General features: G+C 39.7%; 1 long non-coding RNA gene across 1 annotated transcript in view; it reads left to right on the top strand.

Annotated features, from left to right (window-relative positions):
- The window catches only part of LOC112640497 (uncharacterized), a 374,890-nt gene that overhangs the window by 119,581 nt on the left and 234,394 nt on the right, over positions 1–20,915 (top strand). The window contains exon 12 of the long non-coding RNA XR_007407911.1: positions 17,041–17,239. This is a non-coding gene — a long non-coding RNA (uncharacterized LOC112640497). The remainder of the gene's footprint in view (positions 1–17,040; positions 17,240–20,915) is intronic.

Genomic DNA, 20,915 nt, shown 5'->3' with positions numbered 1-20,915 from the left:
TGAATATTCCTTGTATGACAAAAGTATACTTTTCAAAGTATATATAGGCCTATGCATAAAAAAGATGATAAATTGTGGACATTTGGGACAACGGTTTTAGGTCCCAATCTGGGTCTTAAGTTTTGAAGAGGATGTCTGTATCGCTTGTTTCACTCATAAATTAAGAATTCCACCTATCATGTTGTTAGCATAGGCAAGAATTTGGGGTTTCATGAGGGGAAGAAGTTGGCCTATTGAGTGAAGTGAAAATCTAATTCTCTGTTCCTTCTAAATAATAATAATAGTAATGATAATAATAATAGTAACACTCTGTGGGAATCTAGTGCCTAGGAATATTTTTTAAAAGATTTATTTATTTTAGAGAGAGAGAGCAGGCAAGAGAGCAAGCACAAGCAGCAGGAGGGCAGAGGGAGAGGAAGAGAATCCTCAAACGGACTCCCCTCTGATCTGAGAATGGAACCCAACATGGGGTTGGATCCCAGGACTCTGAGATCTCTACTGAGCTGAAACCAAGAGTCAGATACTTAACTGACTGAGCAACCCAGGCACCCCTAGTGCTTGGAATATTAATAGATGTTATGTAGAAAACAATATGTCCAAAGCATTTATGTCTCACAAACTTTGTATTATTAAAATCAGATAGATTTCCTCATTGCAGGGCTATTCCAAGCCTTCAATGGCTAATGTGCTTTTTCAAATCTGGAAAGGTAGACATATTATACATAGTGTTTTCTAAGATTATTTGGTTACAGAACCAACCCCACACTGAGCTGCCTCTCCCAGGGACTTTTCACAGAACTAGTTATCTATATGCCCAAAATTGAAAAACCCTGTCAAAGAGATTGCTACTTTTCCATCTCTGGACCACCACTATCACCACTTCCTATTAAGTATGGGTAGCATTTGAGGCTTTTCCAAGCATTTCTACATGTATTATGTCATTTCATATTCATTTGCTGTGATTAATATAGGGCAGCCTAGTAGATGAGGAAAGGGATACATTATTCCCAGTAGTTGCTGCCTTAGTGTGTCAGAAAGTTACTGGGTTAGGTAAAGAGAACACAGGTCTAGAGAATCCTTGGAACTGGAAAGGGTAGAGTTCTTCTCTATTTTCATTTCTCAAACATTTTGTTCCCTTTAAGCATTCTGCCCAGAGAAAGCTTTTCTACTGTGTGCGGTGATATCCACATAATTTCAGATACTGTCCCATGTGGAGGGAGATAGACTTCAGATAGTTTGACTCCATGTCAATGCACCAAATCTATTTGCCTGTGTAAAACAGACTGACTCAATATTAGACTGTCATATAATTGGAAGAAAATTAGAGAAAAAGTTTCAAATATGACCAAAGCATTTTATTTATAGCAGAGGATTTTGCAGATTTGTTAGAAATTCTAAACACAGACAACTCATTGGATGGTTTAGAAACTTCCCTCTGACTCCAATTTGTATTTGGAAATTCCTATATTTTTAATGTGTGTAGTTTGTACTAAATTTCCATTACTGTTTATGATTTTTTTTCACTTGATACTAACGTAGGCTACTTTCTTGGGATGGATGTAAACGTGTTGTGGGTAACCAAAAGTTAAACAGCAATTATCGGAGTCTGTAGACTTAGTTTAGTAACCAGAGTTTTTGGAGTTCTTCAACATAGTTTAGGCATTGACTTTTGAGAAGTTGCAGGGTGAGTGGCTACAAATGCTTTGCAGCCATCTGCCTTGACATCAAAAAGAGACAGGACGGTGTGGGCTGCTGAAGTGCCAATCTAGGGCAGAGGCCCTGACATTACGCAGGTCTCCTCTATGCCCCTGTTGGAGGGTCAGGGGCAGCTTGGTTCAGATGATTGCTTAATGATCAATGCCAAGATAGTGGGGTCCTCATGGGGCATTGAACTATTCAGTATATGGAGGGACCATAGGTGGAGGAATCAGGTTAAGAATCGATCTGTTAGGGAAAGCTGACAGTCAGACATCTGTGTCTTGTTCTCCACTACATTTCCAGTGCCTGCCATGGTGCCTGTACAAAGTCTTTTTCAATAGATATTTATGGAAAATTGTGGATCAGCGAATAAAAATGGCACAGGCACCATCCATGAAAGAAACAAGACAGAAATCAAGGTGTTGTTCTATCAGTCTTGAGAAGGCATCAAAGATGAAAAGATGAAACCACACTGTACCAAGTTTTGCTTGGATTAAAAGTTACATAGTGTTGGAAACAGAAACGGAAGAAAACCAAGGGTATGTTTAGAGTATGACGTGAGCTGCCCTTATCAAAGGCTTGATGGATTGCTGGTAAACTCCAGGTAAATACTCATGTTTGTATGTTGTATGTACACATACTTGCATGTGCTCATTAACCCTCCCACAGTAGGGGGTCAGTTCTCCTCCTTTACAAAATCCTCAGTTAGGCAAATTCCATTAGATACTGATAATGTAGGAAAAAGACCCCATTGGGAAATCCAAATCTTTTTATCACCTATGTAGATAGTGCTCCTAGGTAAGCAGCAGTGTCATACACAGATGCCCAGGAAACAAGTGCGTATTGAGGGGTAAGAAAAACCAGCATAAGGTTAAAGTTTAACCAGAAACAATTTACGTTAGTAGGATAACGAATGTCGATGTCTGGAAGAACTCATAATTGAAGCGACAGGCCAAATTGATTCTTTCTGGTTCTTGTTTTATCAGTGTTTGTCAGTTCTCTAGACTGTTTTGGGAAACAGGTTTAAGACTGTGTCATTCTCATCAACTCATATTACGTTAGCGATGGCTATAGCTCTGGTTTCTATTTCTACCATGGGACTGTTTTTAGCAAATCTGCCTTGTGGCAGTTTGCCCATTATTTACATGTTGCTTTAAAGCACATTGGTAATAGAGAACGAATGGCTTGCTTTCCCTGAGATGAGAATAGAAATGTCTGGGTTATCATGGGACTGACCGTACACGCACTTCACTTGTCACCATCTTATTAAGTCAATTTCCCAAAAGGAACTGCCAGACTTCTTGGCGTGCACATCTATCATCCATACATGGGAATCATTAGACCATGTACACGCTGCCTTTTTGGAGTCCTCTGTGCTTTATGTTCACTGGGTGGAGTTACTCAGTAATATAAATAAACCACAGACATAGTCTTAGACAAAAAGTTCTTTGGACTGGGGAATAATATAATTTCAAAAAAATGTGTTTGTTGCTTCCATGTGAGTTTTTGTTTATGTTTTGGGTTACAGCCATTGCCACCATTGTGCAAACGCCAGAAAGAAATTTAATCCGATGTTGCCCACAGGGGTTGTGATTTATTATAGTTTTCAGTTTTCACTACCTGTTACTGAGTCGATAGACCCAGACGCGGAATACCTTCACTGGAGAGATCTAAGGCACATGCATTCGGATACACTGTTTTATAATTAAAACATGGTCCTATCTCTTTCCATCTGTTTAATGATAAAATCTCTTTTAAAAATGATCCCGCTCTTCTAATTAGAAGTTTCCCCAATTCTTTCTCATAGATATTATGTCCAGTTTTGCTTTCCTGGGAAACATGTGCCCAATAATCCTTTTCTAAACATATAATTAATATGATTTCTTTTATTTCTCTAGCTTACATCTATTTGCCAGCATATTTGCTCCTTCAGCTATGTAAAAGCTGAAAATTAAACTAAATCCTGAAAAACAATAAAATTTTCAGAGCACAGCTGGGAAGAAATTCCGTGTAATTCTCTCCAATGTTTTCTTTAAAGTCTAGCCTTGTACCTCTCCTAGTTGCTTCAATGACCGTCAAATATTTTTTATTCTTCTCTTTCTTGTGCCTTCTGTATCCAGATTATTGTCAAGTCCTGTTTATTTGGTCGGCATTTCCTTCACACATCCTTTCATTCAGCCTATATTCGTTGAGCCTATGTGTTGTACAGGCCGAGGCTTAACCTCAGGGCATCATGGGCACTGCTGTCTACACTACACATTCCTTATCACTAACAAAGTACAGGACTAATCACTTCTCATTCCAACCATTGAACTTGCTGTGTTGGGACCTCAGAACAAGAGCCACTGTGCACAGTGGGCTGGCCTACAGTCATGGAGCCATTGTCCTGTCTAGTACCACACTCTTGTTTCTGGACTCTTCCTCACTCTTTTTTTTTTTTTAATTTTTATTTATGATAGTCACACACATAGAGAGAGAGAGGCAGAGACATAGGCAGAGGGAGAAGCAGGCTCCATGCACCGGGAGCCCGACGTGGGATTCGATCCCGGGTCTCCAGGATCGCGCCCTGGGCCAAAGGCAGGTGCTAAACCGCTGCACCACCCAGGGATCCCTCTTCCTCACTCTTAAGAATTGGTTCCTAGAGTGGTAGAATAATGGCTTCCCAAGGATGGCCAGGTCCTAATCCCCAGATCTGTAAATAAATTGTCTCGTGTGGTATAAGAGACTCTATATGCTCATTTAGGACGTTGAGGTGGGATTACCTTGGATTATCCCAGTGGGCCCAATCTAATCACAAGTCCTTAAAAACAGAGAACCTTTTCTAGTTGTGTTAAGAGAAAAAGATGTAAACAAGAGAAGGAAGGTCAGAGAGATGCTACCTTGATGACTTTGAAGATAGTGCCAAGCAATGCAAGTGGTGGCTAGAAGCTAAGAGGGGTAAGGAAAGGGATTATCCCCTACAGCCTCTGGAAAGGAATGAAGACCTGCAGATACCTTGATTTTAGACTGTGAGATCCGGGTCAGACTTCCAATTTACAGATCTGTAAGGTCATAAATTGGTGTGGTCCTAAGACTCTAAATTTGTGGTAACTTGACACAGCAGGAATAGACAATTAACGCACCTCTATTTCCAGCCATGGGCTGTTGTACTTCTCAGATCAACTTTTAGCTTCTCCTGCTTAGTGGCCACCTTCTCTCCTCTGCTATCTCCCTTTAGCCCTCCTTGGCTCTCAAAGCGAAGGCATCATCCATGTCTTGATGTCTGCTACTGACTGTGTATTCCTCTGCTTTTAGTTTTTTTTTTTTTTTCCTGTCAATATTTCTTTGGGCTTAATGTGATTATTTCTCTTGTAGTACTTTCCTCCTTCAAAATACCTTCTACCTAGTCTGAGTTTCAAGGCTTTGTATTATCTGATCCCAAACTGCCTTTCTGATCCTATCTTCTCTAGTTCTTCTTGGTCAAGGATGTTCCAGTTAAACTCACTGCTCACTCTTCTCATACATAATCTTGACTTCAGAAACTTGAAGCAGTCAGGATGGGCTAGGTCATGCTGTAGAAGCAAAAACAACCTCAAAATTTTGGTGACTAATGAAATCTGCACATGGGTCAGTTGGAGGCTCTGTTCTATAATTCCTTCTGTGCCTGATGGAGCAGCTACTATCTCAGCAGTTGCTGAGAGGTGTGTATGAGATCAGGAGTTATGTTCAATCCACAAGTAACGTCTGTTCCTTTGACTTTCAACCTATTCTCCAGAATTGGCTACATGGTCCCACCAGAGAGGACTAAAAGATACAACCTTATCATTTATGTGGAGATTACTTCCAGTGTTAAGATTTTATTGTTCTCAGCAGAATTTTGGATGAATTTTATACCTCCTCTTTCCTACTGAACATCCTTGATGGAGGTGCTAACAACCAATGAAGTGTCCCCAAATGCAAGTAGTAGAAGGGTACAACTAACATTGTTTATTACATTTATTCAATATTTTGATATCAAGGAAACGTGAGGAGCATTAGCTACCTTCTTTGGAACAAATATCTTTCTTACATGGTAGGTTACTATTGTTTCAGAAATCTGTGAAGTCCTTAGGAAAGGGTATCCTATTCTGAGATGTTTCTGCTCCCAACATCTAGCAATATGCCTCACACAAAGAAGCCATATGGTCACCGTTGAATGAGTTAATTAATGACACAGATGTCATTAATACTATGGGTTTAAAAATTATTTTAAATTCTTGTATTTATTTAAAAATTTATTCCTGTATTTATTTAAAAATTATTCCCTTTTTGGGGGATCCCTGGGTGGCGCAGTGGATTAGCGCCTGCCTTTGGCCCAGGGCGCGATCCTGGAGACCTGGGATCGGATCCCATGTCAGGCTCCCGGTGCATGGAGCCTGCTTCTCCCTCTGCCTATGTCTCTGCCTCTCTCTCTCTCTCTCTCTGTGTGACTATCATAAATAAAATAAAAAATAAAAAAATTATTCCTTTTTTGGAAGTATTTTTGAGAGGTCTATTGAGTTATAACTGATTACAGTCACCTGTACATATTTACAGTGTACAATTTGATAAGTTTAGACATCTACTCTCATGAAATTATCATCACAATCAAGACTGTAAATGTATATGTTGCCCCATAAAGTTTCCTCTTGCTCCATGTAATCACTTTCTCCTGCTCCTGTCCATATAACTTCTCCCGAGGCAACCCCTAATATTTCTGTTATCAACTAGATTTCATTTTATAGAGCTTCATATAAGAGGAATCATACAATTTCTACTGTTTATTTTTTATATGTCTTTTTTTATATGGCTTCTTTTACTTGGCGTAATTATGTTGAGAATCAGCCATGTCGTTGTGTTGTTGCATCTATCAATAGCAGAGGAAGATGTATGTCAGTTATGATTTTGGGAACAGCTTCAGCAGGGAGACGGTAGCTCATCCCAGTAACTCTTCTCCTATTAGATGTACTGGAAATTGTAGCCAACTAGAATCCTGGAAAAGCAGGGACCAGATGGAGTACATTTAATGTGAGAAGCAAGTGGACTGAGCTGGGCAAGGGGAGTACCATTTGAAGATGCTAGTGGTACCCTGCTCAGATCCTTGTACTAGGAGTGTACACCAGTCTCCTGCTGCTGCAGATACTGACTGCTAATGGCTTACACCTGCACATGGCTCCTTGCACAATGGTCCTGAACTGAGGGAGATGTCACTTTTCTTTCTCTGCCTGGGATAGCCCATGGCCATGCAGTAACTATGCGGGGGTGTCTTTCTTTCTGAAAGCCCAGTGTCTTTCTTTCTGGATGGGATGGCCTTTTAATACACTCTATCCTCCAGAGCTCTCTGTGGGATCAGGCTGGGGCTAGACTTCCTCTAAAATCACATGGTTGACTCGCCTTTTCTTCTGCTTTAGCTTGATTCCCTCATTGCCCTTACAAGTTTCTCTTGTGAGTACCACATTAGTAAATTGTTTATGCAGGAATTCCTATTTCAGATTCTGCTTCTAAGGAACCTGACTTCTGGCCTTCCTTAGTAAGCACTTCATATTGTAGCTAATTTAGTTACTACTCCTTCATCAGTTATTAATTACCATTGCTCCATCAGTGTTCCAATAAGTTGTTGAACTCTCTCATGCTCCATTGTTTTTCCCATTATTTTTGTTCTTCTAATATGCACATTTTAAAATTTCTTTACTGACATTTTTATCACATTTTTGGATACAGGAGTTATATGCATATGGCCAGTCTTATAAGGAAGCTTAAATGTTACAGATATTCAGGTTCATTCTGCATCTTCTACTAAATGTGACATTTCCATTAGATATTAAAGATTACATTGAAAAGTATTTGCATGAAAAGACAATAAAAATTAGAAATTGTAATGCTTTAATTTTTAAACAAGAGTGTCAGGAATCCACGGAATAGTGTCTTGGGGGGGAGTCATCCATTTTGCTTTTAGTTTAGTGTTTCCAAGAAATATTTCACTTAATACAGGGACACATATGAAATGTCTGTCTACCCTGGACAGGTTTATTGATCTCTGCTAGAACAACAAATGCCAACACTTCCATTAATGAAGTAAAACGGGTCATTAGGGTTATAATTACATGTCCCACTCAATTTTCCCCAAGTTTATTCAGCTCAATATTGTTGTTTTAAAAATATTTAATTATAATGGTCATATTTCTTGACTTGCAAAAACTATGTGTGTGTATAAATATCATTTATGTGTATGTGATATATGTCAAAGTGACTTGATGATGAATAGCCAAAAACCTATTTCTAGTTCTTGGAGAATTTGTATCAGTTATTTGTGGGTAAATCCCTACTACATTGTGCTGTATCTATTTGTGTTTGTCTTAGCTCTCTATAGAGTTGAAGGCAAGAGCTGTTCCTTATTTATGCTTCTATTCATATGGAATCTGGTATATAGTAGATATTCAACTGGATATTTGAAACAAAATAAGACAAAACAGAAAAACCTAGCAGATGTCTCTGTTTGAGAAACTTCATAATCACCAATGACTTGCAAGTTAGTTGTGCTATCGCTCAATCTCTAATCTGTGACAGGTAAATAATCTCTCTTGCCTTTCCTAACACTTTCTTGTCCCAAATAAAATTGGATGAGAGATTGTGGCACAGCTGGTTTGAGTGCAAGGCACCAAAGCACAGCTCAAGTGAAGTCACTCTTGGTGCAGCTGGCTGGTTCACAGTCATTCAGTTTCACTTCACAGAGGCACAGTATTTATGTTCTTCCTTCCACATCTGCAGAACTCCTTTCAGAGTCGATGAGAATCACAGGCTTTTAGCACATTGAGACATCGTATGAGACTTTATTTTGTGCTTTTTTTAAAAAAAAATATTTTTGCCAAAGGACAGGACTAATATTTGGGTGATACACAAGTAGTGTTATAATATCTACATAATCAAATAACTTCACAATTGGAAGGGACTTTAAATTTCATTCACTTGAGCACCTTCTACCCTGTTTCACACATGAGAGAACTGAGGCTTAAAGACTTTAAATTATTTGATATATATAATATAATTACTGTTAGAAGAGGAATTAGTGATGTCATCTCAGTGCCAGCATATTTTAGGGAACTGACACTCAGTTCTCAGATATACAAGTCCTTTAGCAAAGCAGGTTGTAATAGATTTCCATTGTATTCAATATTTAAAAATCTCAGCTGGAATATTAGAAGTTGATGTCTATTTAATTGATTTTTTTCTGAAAAATGAAGGGATCAAACTTTTGGTATTAAATTATTTCAACACACATCAATGTCTGCTACTATTTTATATCTGCATGAGGCCATAAGCCCATTTTAATCCTAAATCAATGAAGAGAAGACTGTCGTTGCTCCTGCTCCAGGATAATTAGTGTGAGATTCTGAAATTGACTATATAAAATGCAATAGATCATTCTGAATATATGCTGACCTTAGACATACATCTAGGAGGAAATTTTTAGACCAAATTCCTTGTGTGAGTTTGTTTTAATGCCTTTTAATTTTTCTGACAAATTGTTGAAAATGTTTCAAAAATATTCGGATTGTTTGAAAGTCAGAGTTATGTAGGTTCTGCTAATTTATGGGCAGTTCTAAATGTCGGTGAGTGACTTTTGATCATGCTGGTGTCCCAAGGGTTTTCATCTACACCTTGATATTTTTTAATACCTCATTTACATGTCTTATTTGTCAACAATAATTTAGTTCTAAAATATCAAGAATAGAAGATACTGGAAAGTGAGAAGAGTCTAACAATGACATTATCAAGGTCACCATTGGTGAAGTCCAGAGATAGCAAGTAAGTATCTTGAGCTAAAGTCAGTAAGAAGTGGGAGCTGCAGAGACAGTGAACCCAGGCCCGGAGATAGAGAGACCCTTAAGGACTCAAGGTCCAGGTAATATCAGAAAATGCAGCATTAGTAATACCCGCCAAGAGTCTGTACAAGAGGTTGAGGATTTGACTCAAAAGAACTGAAAAATTAGGACCATACACATCAGAAACAAGAATGAACTTCAGAGTAGATTAAGCATTTGGAGGAAAAATTTGAAGTAAAGACTGCTCTTTATATGTTTCCTTCCCAACACCTGGGGTATATGTAGTCCAATTCAAAAGATGAGACACTTGTTTGAAGGCAGGTGCATTGAGGGCTGAGTAAAACGGCTTCTTCTAATACAGAGACTGTGCTCCCTTGTTTCTTCTCTAAGTCCCTCTATTGTGCACATTGTAGTTATTCCACAAATTCTCACTAAGTGAACGTTGTGTGTGTGCATGTGCATGTATACATGCATGCTTCCTTCAAAGGAACTCTGTTTTTTCAACGTTCCTCTGGCGATGCCTGACTATATTACAATGCTGTGACCATCAAGACAGCATGGTACTGGCACAGAAACAGACACGTAGATCAATGAAACAGAATAGAGAACCTAGAAATAGATCCTCAACTCTATGGTCAACTAATCTTTGACAAAGCAGTCAAAGACTATCCAAAGGAAAAAAGTATCTTCAATAAATGGTGTTGGGAAAATTGGACAGCCATGTGAAGAATGAAACTAAACCATTCTCTTACACCATACACAAAGATAAACTCAAAATGCATGAAAGCCTAAATGTAAGGCAGGAATCCATCAAAATCCTGGAGGAAATCACAGGCAGCAACTTTTTGACCTTGGCGGCAGCAATTCCTTGCAAGATATCTCTAAAGGCAAGAGAAACAAAAGCAAAAAATGAACTACTAGGACTTCATCAAGATAAAAAGCTTCTGCACAGCAAAGGAAACAGTCAACAAAACTAAAAGGCGACTTATGGAATGGGAGAAGATGTTTGCAAATACATATCAGATAAAAGGCTAGTATCCAACATCTATAAAGAACTTATCAAACTCAATGTCCCAAAAATAAATAATCCCATCAAGAAATGGGCAGAAGGCATAAACAGACATTTCTCCAAAGAAGACATATAAATGGCCATCAGACACGGGAAAAAAATGCTCAACATCACTTGGCATCAGGGAAATACAAATCAAAACCACAACGAGATATACCACTTTACACCAGTCAGAATGGCTAAAATTGATAAGACAGGAAACAATAAATATTGGCGAGCATGTGGAGAAAGGGGAGAATGGGGAACCCTCTTACACTGTTGGTGAGAATGCAAGCTGATATAGCCACTCTGGAAAACAATATAAAAGGAACTCTGGACCAGACTTGAGACACATGTGTCTATTAGTGACTGGATTAGTTGGATTAAAAATTTGGACACAACTGCATGTTTTACTAAGTCTAATTTACCATAATTTTTACTGGTTAGAGTAAGAGTTACCATCTTTCAATTATTACATGTAGTTCTGAGGTTTCCCACTCAGACTTTCTGTCTATGCAGCTCTGTATTCACTGAGGTCACTATTGACTTGTATGTTCTTTTATGACTCTTTTAGGACTGTTAATAGAAAATATTTCCTAGGACTTTTGAGGTCAGTGAGAATTTGAACAATGAAAAGAATAAAATAATACATTGGCTCTTTAGAGTTGCTTTTGTAGAGAATATTAGGAAGATGAGCCATCAATAAACATTTTCAAACAGCATAGATTTTTTTTTTTTTTTTTTTTTTTTTTTTTTTAGCTAGAGGGAACCATGTAAGTTTATCAGGAAACATTTCTGGGTTATAATATCACAGAATTTAAGTTGTCATTGTGACTAAATTGGAAGCCCCATGAGCACTTGAGAGCCCAGCAGTTGTGATAAGAACTGTTTTCTTGTTTGGTCCCACCACGGCATTGTAAAATGATTTGAAAAAATTGCTTCTCTGGATCCATTTTTTTCTTTTTTTTAATAATAAATTTATTTTTTATTGGTGTTCAATTTGCCAACATACAGAATAACACCCAGTGCTCATCCTGTCAAGTGCCCCCCTCAGTGCCTGGATCCCTTTTTTTTTTTTTTTTCCATCTGAGACATAACACTTTCAGACTGAAGCTGGTCCTTTTCAGCTCTGTCCATGATGTACATCTTGTTTTTCTCACAAAGTTTTGGCAGATAGTGGGTGCTCATTCAATTAATACTATCTTACTGATGTTGGCCCTCCCAAAGCCATGTGCTTCTAAGAGAGAGTTGTGCCATGGGCTGGGTAACCAAGAGGAAGAAGATACAAATTGAGTCTCTAATGAATCTACAAATTGAGTGTCTCACTGAAGTTTATCATAAGGATAATCCCCTGGGCTCTGGACATATGACAGCATGCACAACTTCTCTTGACAAGTAGAATTGCTGATGACAAAAATGTCAACATCTGAGTGAGGCGTAGATTAGCAGCACCTGACTTCTTGGGGAGGGCTGATAAGTGAGACACAAAGAAAATAAGATCAACAGAAAGGGCATCCAAGTAAATTGGAATGAAGTCCAACCTACAGAATGTTCCAGCAGAGGTATAAGACTTTCAATTGTAATTGGCAGGGACAGTATTTGCTCTCTACATGAGAAGAACCAGCGAGGACAATGGAAGGTATCTGACAATAGAAGTGAGACATTCCAAAAAGATGGAAAGACTGATGCTCTCATGCAGCACAAACAGACCTCCTCCTCTTATGCTTTATAGCATCTCACCTCTTTTCTCGAAAACAGTTCCTTTCTTTTCCTTATTCCTTTTGTCTTTCTGTCACCTGTTGCAAGACTTGTGACTGAAATTATAGCCTCTGTATACCGATGAAAATTTGTACTTGAATCATTAAGTTGAAAGATGCTTATTCAGAGGGCTCTGAGAGATTCTCACAACAGAACTGCTTCTGGGGACTTGGGAAATGACCAGTCTCTTTGATTTCCTGGGGAAAGCCACCACAACAAAGTCCTCAAGGTCAAAGCTCCACTTTACACTGAACAAGAAATTGCAAATTTTGACTTTTTGGTGGGTTCACAGAGAGGTCACCAGGACTAGCTCCTACACACATTGCCAGTAACAACAGACTTGTCCACAATGAAAAAAACCAAAAAAAAAAAAAAAAAAAACAACAAAACAAAACAAAACAAAAAACTCTGGGATATTTTTACAAAATCTCTGTGGATGAATTTACAAAGTTGATGAAATGATTGATCAAGTGGCTATAAAATTTGATTAAATGGCTTGTAGTATAACAGCAAACATAAACTTAGGTGCAGTAAGACAAGATTTCTCATTTCTATGGCTTTTGCAATATTAAATTCTTAGTCTCATTGTTTTTCTAGGAGAGGCACAGTGATCTCAGGCCACTCCCTGTGTCCTCTTTGCCCTCAAATGTAGTCTGATGTCCTTCGACTCTCTTGAATCTCTTTTTCACTCTTCCCTGCTATTTCAAGCAGTAGTCTCAATGAACCTTGGAAACCATGTCTAAGCCTGCGTAGACAGACTGTCTGCAAAGCTCATAACTTTGCTGCAAGTCCAGGTCATCACTGTTAAACTCGGGGCTCTCTCTTAGTCTGGCAAAGCATCACAGCTATCTCTGTTTAGAGAAGCCAGGTTGTCTGAAAGGAAGCATTGTTCATTTACAGCACTGGGTTCAAAGCATCCTACTTGGAAAGGTTGTACCAGGGGTCACTAGACCCTTTCTAACTACAACTCTTGGGCAGGAGGCTAGAAGTTTCATAGGTAAGGACGTTTACATTTCACCCGAGAAGAAATTCTTTATCTTCTAAAAATAGAGGGGCACATCTGAAACAAAAAAGACTTTTAATTCAAATGTAGTTGGCAAATCTAGTTTTATAGCAGTGAGGAGAACTTACCAAAAGAAAAACCAAGCCCTCTTGGGTTGGAAAGCAAACTACCTATGAAAAGAGCTTGTGCTCTTTCAAAGGGCCTGATCCCCATTGGCTAAAACGCCCTCCATACCTCTCAGTCACTTTTATGTAAGTTATGAGGAGAAAAAAATCTTTGCTTTTGATCTTAGCTTTTAGGCTCAGTGTTTTAATACGTCACTGTTTTTAATGCAAACATTTTTAAAAATGTTTAAGCCATGTCTGAATCCCTGGAGCTGTAAGCTCATTTTGTATCGATTAGGGACTGAAGTCTGTGAGTCCTTGGTTGTATTTTTCCTTTTGGTGAGGCTGTAATAAACTGTTCTCCACACTTTAGACTTTGGGAGTTGTTCCACAGAGCTCCACAGCCGTGAGCCCCTTGCTTCCCCAGGAAGTGGGGCAGATAGCACGGCTGTGGAATGCACAGGACTGCTGAGAGCCCCAGAACAGCCTGCTGAGAAAGCCCTTCTGAGGGTCAGTTTGGAAGGGGCCACAAGAAAAAAGGGTGACGGTTAATGACTCCCTTCGTGAGGCTTCCTGGCACTGGTACTTCACCTCAAATGGAAATTTCAGAAGTTTCTGTACCGTTCATAAGAGCATTCCTGGAGTTGAGTAGCAGAAAGTTAGGCCAAGCATAATGTAGTGACTCTGCCGAACACAGCCCTGTCTCCAGGAACTCATCATCATCATCAAATAGCATTTATTAAAAGCCCACACGCATATGGTGCAGAACAAACCACATTAAACAAGCACAGTTGGGTTGCTGGTCCTTTGGAGGGCTACAATTTTAAACACTAAAAAACCAACTCTTGCTTCTGTTATGCTGTGTTCTGATCAACCAAGAACACAGGTAAAGGAGGTTTCTTTTACAGTGACTAGTATTAAGTAATAATATATAATTTAATAATAATAATAATAAATTAGCATAGATATCATTAATTAAAGACTTTCTAAGTGCTAAGTCCGGTGCTATTTGCATATATGCTTTTGCAAAATGATCTTTATTGCACTCAGTGAAGTTGGTATCATTAATGTATCTATTTTATGTAAGAGGCAGCTAAAGCTTAGTCAAGTTAAATAATTTGCCCATCAAAACAAAGCTACAAGGAGGCAGCACCAGGACTCGAACTCAGATTTATTTAAATCCGAGGATCATACTGGTCCATATTGCCAGTTCTCAGAGTTTAAAGTTGGCCTTGGATGGGTTAGTAGAATATTTATATATAAATATAAATATACATAAAATATAATAACTTCTATACTTTATGTAGCATGATAATTTATCCACGTCTTTAATAAAGTTCAGAAGCCACCTCATTCAGCTCTCTTTATTTAAAATTGTCCTGTTTCTACCATTAATGGGGCTAAGAAATTTCTCTGGCACGGCAAACAGAAATGGGGTTGGTCGATCTCAAGAGTCTCCGATTAGAGTAGCTGACACACCAAACTGAATGAAGAAGATTGATCCAGATAACTGGTCAGAATTTTGAAATGCATGCCTCCCATAATAACCTATGCTGATTAATAACCATCAGATTGGAGGGAGCGATTGGATGGACTCAAGTAATTTCAATATCTTTTTGTGGGTATTTATCTTCCTTGGTGTTCTCTGAGCTTACTGGATCTGATGGTTTGGTATCTGACATTAATTCAGGGAAATTCTCAGTCATTATTTCCAGCATTTCTTCTGTTCCTTTCTCTCTTCTTGGTATTCCCGTTACACAAAAGCTGCGCCTTTCATAATTTTGAAAAATTATGAAAATAGTGCAACATTAATTTTGAAAAGCTGCACTTTTCATGATTTCACAATAATTTCATAATTGTCACACAGTCCTTGGATATTTTTTTTAAGATTTTATTTATTTATTCATGAGAGACAGAGAGAGAGAGGAGGGCAGAGACACAGGCAGAGAGAGAAGCAGGCTCCATGCAGGGAGCCCAACGTGGGACTAGATCCCAGGATTCTAGGATCACATCCTGGGGCAAAGGCAGGCGCTAAACCCCTGAGCCACTCAGGGATCCCCGGATATTGTTTTTTTTAAGTCTTCTCTTTGTTTTTCAGTTTTGAAGATTTTTTTTTAATTTTTATTTATTTATGATAGTCACACAGAGAAAGAGAGAGAGAGAGGCAAAGACACAGGCAGAGGGAGAAGCAGGCTCCATGCACCGGGAGACCGACGTGGGATTCGATCCCGGGTCTCCAGGATCGCGCCCTGAGCCAAAGGCAGGCGCTAAACCGCCTCGCCACCCAGGGATCCCAGTTTTGAAGATTTCTTTTAAAGATTTTATTTATTTATTCATGAGAGACACACAGAGAGAGGCAGAGACACAGGCAGAGGGATAAGCAGGCTCCCCAAGGTGGGAGCCCGATGGGGGATTTGATCCCAGGACCCTAGGATGACAATCTGAGTCAAAGGCAGATGCTCAACCGCTGAGCCACCCAGGTGCCCCAGCTTTGAAGATTTCTATTGATATCCTCAAGCTCAGAGAATCTTTCCTCAGCTGTGTCTAGTCTACTAATAAACAATCAAAGACATTCTTTTTTTTTTTTTTTAAGATTTTTATTTATTTGAGAGAGAGCACGTGTGCACCCCAGTGAAGGGAGGGACAGAAGGAGAGTGGGGAGGAAAATCCAAAGCAGGCTCCCTGCTAAGCATAGAGCCCAATGGAGAGGCTCACTCTCACGACCCTGAGATCATGACCTGAGCTGAAATCAAGAGTCGGACACTTAACTGACTGAGCCACCCAGGTACCCCAAAGGCATTCTTTATTTCTGTTACAGTGTTTTTGCTATAGGAGTATATATACATATATATATATATATATATATATATATATATATATATATATATATATATTTGGTTCTTAGGACTTTCATCTCTCTGTTTACATTGCTTGTAGGTTGTCTACTTTACGCATTAGAATTCTCAGCATGTTGGGATCCCTGGGTGGTGCAGCGGTTTAGCGCCTGCCTTTGGCCCAGGGCGCGATCCTGGAGACCCGGGATCGAATCCCACGTCGGGCTCCCGGTGCATGGAGCCTGCTTCTCCCTCTGCCTGTGTCTCTGCCTCTCTCTCTCTCGGTGACTATCATAAATAAATAAAAAATTAAAAAAAAATTTAGAATTCTTAGCATGTTAATAGTAGTTTTCAATTCCTGGCCTGATAATTCTAATACCCCTGCCATGTCTGGTTCAGATGCTTGCTCTGCTTCTTTAAATTGTGGTTTTTTGCTATTTTGTTTGCCTTATAATTTTTTCTCTGTAGTTGGACATGATGTACCAGGTAAAAGGAACTGATGTAAAATGAGTGTTCAGTAATGTGATGGTGAGGTGTCAGGGGAGGGGAAGTATTCCACAATCCTATGATTAAGTCTCAGTGTTTTAGTGAGCCTGTGCCTCTGGACTTTGAACTTCACAAGAGTTTTACACGTCTTTTTTTTTTTTTTTTTAATCCCTCCATAGGTGGTACAGGATGGCTAGAGTGGGTTAGAGTTGAATATTTCCACTCCCCCATGTCAGGAAGAACAGAGTGCTCTGGGATATCTCAAAATGGTTCCTTTCTTTCTCCTTAGGCTGGAAGCAGATGGGGATTTTTCTCTTGATGTTTTCTGAGGAATCTGATTGGTGCTCATGGAGGTGAATCTCACAATATTGTGGGGTCTCCCTATGACTGGGCCCCTGTGGAGTTTTTAACTCAGACTTGTCTGTGTGGAGCCTCCAACAAACAATTAATCCATTACAGTTCCCTGTGTCCTGTGCTGCCTTCCTAAGGTAAGTAAGTCTCTGTTCCAGGAAGCCGTGACTCCCTCAATTTGCCTCTCTAATCTTGGAGGGCTGTGGTTTGCCCTGTGTCCTCTCCTATTACAGATACAAGATGAGTTGTTGATTTTTAAGTATGTTCAGCTTTTTGCTTGCTGTTGGGACAGAGTGGTGGCTTCTGAGCTATTTGCATGGGGAACCAGCAACTACATCTAGTTGATGCCCCTCTCCCATCTCTTTGCTAGTTTTTCCCAGTTAAAGTAGAGAGCTGACTGAATAGTATTAGTTGATGTAATTGCACAGAACAATATCTGTTTTGGAATCAGACTTCCCACCATTACTGCCCTGCCCTTGAGGCAGAACACAGTGAGTGGTAGCAGGGAACATAGGCAGAGATTATTGGTTTAGATCCAGTGCACCAACTGGAAGGTGGAGATGGTGTTGGGGATGGGGAGGCTGTGTGACCAACACTGCATCTTGTGCCATAAGAGCTCATCTCAGCCTGAGTTTGTTTGGTCGCTTCCTATTTTTATATACTAATGACTACATGATATTACTTTTTCCATTTATAACAGTGTTCCCATACCTGTTCATCATGTGGACTTTTACAATTATCGGAAAAACATTCATAATATTCAAACTCCACTTTTGCTTGAGCATGTTGAATTCCCTACTTATAACATCATTTGTTTCTCCTACCTGACCATTACATTGACTTTTATAAATATCTTATACAACTACAGTTTTGTTGCTGTTGTGGAAGTGTGTAACGAGTACTGTAATGTATCATCCAGATTCGTCCTGTAGGTCTGTGGCACCCATTCCCACACCTATGGGGGGTAATGGCTGTGGACAGCTTACAGCTGAGTATCTCTGGAAATTGCTCTAGAACAAAGGGAGCTGCCTTGTTCAAGGGTACCTCTCTCCCAGAGATGGGTCACATGAAATAATTGATGTAGGGGATACAAAGACCCTGCCTCCTTGGCTAAATTCTAGAAAACTCTGAGTAGCTATTCTAGCTCCAAGGCCTCTTGCAAGATTGGCTGAGGCCCTGGTTACAACTATATTGCAGCTCAACTTGTTTAGGGGTATTGTTCAGCCTGTGAATCTGTTTTCTGAGAGACCCGGCTTAAATACTAGTTGGTCAGTAGTGGTCTGAGACTCTATAATGAATTTTGAAGCTAGATCAGAAACTGCCTGGAGGGCAATAACAACCCCATCCCTAATGGTGGGTTGGACACCAAGCGTCCAACATGCTGCAGCAGTGCAGTTAGAATAATTCTCAAGTGGTGGATTGAGATGGAATACAGTGGAAAGGAATGTTCTGGTAGGATCAATATCTCAGGCATTTGAGAAGTTCCAGTAAATTAGTGATTATTAGGCCAGTAGAATCAGTTGGCTTTTGCTATATGCAAGCAATGCATGGAAAAAAGACAATTAGAGGTTAAGGATGGCTAATTACAATTTTAAGGTAAAGTGTGCAAACCAGAGGGCTGCCTTGGTAGCATACAAAGAAAATTTTCTCTCTTCTAACCAGGGGAAGAAAAATGTGAGGATCAAACTCAGAGTTTGTGAGCATTTTCAACCCCAGCAAGTCTACTTTAACAGGATTAAGGCCCTGGTTAGAGAGCAGTAGGACCTCAAGCCTTGAAATGGAGACATCTGTGTTTATGTCTTTAGAAACCTCAGATCTTCAGATCTTCTTAAATTCTGGACCCACAGAAGTGGCCCACTCCACACTGTTAAACGCTTGTCCTCCTTGCTTCTTGAAGATGACACACAGGATTTCAGAGACAACACATACTCCCTTCAGAAACTATCCTTACCTACAGTCCTGGATGCCAGATCAAGTACTAGGGTTAATTCTCAACATAACCCATACAGGGAGCTCTGGGCCTGCTAAGGGATAATATATACCCAAGGAACTATAAGGCCAGGCAAATATGTACTGGTAGGAGGGTTTGTATAATGTATTTATATCCCAAGGATCCTGGATCAAGGAATGGAGTTAGAACATCAAATTAGAGAAGGGGGAATTTATCTACATTAGAGCACTCTTCCAGGTTATAGGATTTAACATCCTATAAAGAACCCAGGAGACGGAGCTAATATGCTGCTCAGATGGCTCTTGGAATCTTGGGAGAAATGAGAGCCCACGTCAAGTGAAGTAGAAATGTCCAGATCCTTGTAGCAGACAATAGAGGAAAGGATCAAGGCTAAGAGACCAGGGGCTGCCTGAGTAGATACCTAAATAAGTTGAACACCCACCAGCTGACTACGCTCCACAGGAAGGCTGGATAGGGATGTTATTTACTGAAGTGGTGAGGAATTTGGAAGACCTGCACCTGCATGACTGAGAGGCTGATTGATCATTGTCCTGTTTAAGTTCAGGCTGGTGAAAAGACCATGTGGTTAACACTTAACTCTAAATAAGGTACATGCAGTTATCATAATAAATAACATGGTCAGCTTGGAAGCCGGGGTATACCTGACCTGTATAGAGCTCTGGCAGTGGTTTAAAAAAGTCAGTGTTCCTAGGGAGAGGATAGATGGGAAGAATATTACTTATAAGACTATTCCTTAATTTGTACTAATAAATCAAGAATAAATGATCGGGATGCGAAAGCAGATGCCCGAAGGAAAGCTGTGCCTTCTGGATCCACTGACACAGGGAGAAGCCTGGTCCCCACGAGGAAGGAGCCTATAGCACGATGGCAATTATATACAGCAGTAATTCCCTCAATCTTGTCCCAAAGAGACTTAGAATATTTGTCCAGGTAACTGTCCACTGGGAAATGGGTAATACCTAGACATTTTGAGGACTAGTGGACACAGTGTCCAGGCTGATGTTGATACCTACGTACCTGGAACCTCACCATAGTACCCTTGTCAGAGTGAGGACATGTGTGGGCAGGTAAGAGGAGTCCTGGCCCAAGACTAGATCACATGGATTTACTGGAGCTGCAGACTTACCCTGTTGTTATTTCCCCAGTCCCTGAATGCTTAATTGGAAAAGATATGCCTGGTAGTTGGCCACATTTACATACTGGGTTCTAAGCCTGTGGGGGTAATTGTTATTACAGTTCTCACTGAGATGATTTAGTGGGAGCATCTAAAACTGGGATCCACTCCACTGTCAAAATAATGAATTAAAAACAATGTATATCTCAAATACAAGGGTGGTGACAGGTATTAATGTCACCTTTGAAGATTTGAAAGATCCAGACAAATAGTTCCTTGTCACATCTTCATTTAATTCACTTGTCTGGCCCCTACAAAAGCCAGATTGGATCTTAGAGGATAGTAAATTCAACCAAAGGGTAGTTCCAATGATAGCTTCTGTATTTTTGCTAGAACAGAACCTCAGGTACAAGGCTGATCTGAAAAATGCATTATTTTCCATACCTAATAGGACTGAAGCAGGTCTCAACCACATGAGAGAAACAACAGTATCCATCTAAGGTCTTACCCCAAGGCCCTGTTAACTTTACCACCTTCTGTCTTAATGTGGTCCAACAGGACCTGGACCCCTGGAGGTCCCATAAAATATCACGTTGATTAATTGATGATATGATGTTATTTCGACCAGACAGACAAGTATGTTGGAGGTCTTGGTAAGATACATGATAGGAAATAAACCCTTCAGATTCATTTTCTCAGCACATTAGTGAGGTAACCAGGATACCTC

Source organism: Canis lupus, chromosome 33, assembly GCF_003254725.2.
Source record: "Canis lupus dingo isolate Sandy chromosome 33, ASM325472v2, whole genome shotgun sequence".
Classification (NCBI taxonomy): Eukaryota; Metazoa; Chordata; class Mammalia; order Carnivora; family Canidae; genus Canis; species Canis lupus.
Note: the sequence above shows the minus strand (reverse complement) of the source record. Positions and strands in the feature narration are given on the sequence as shown.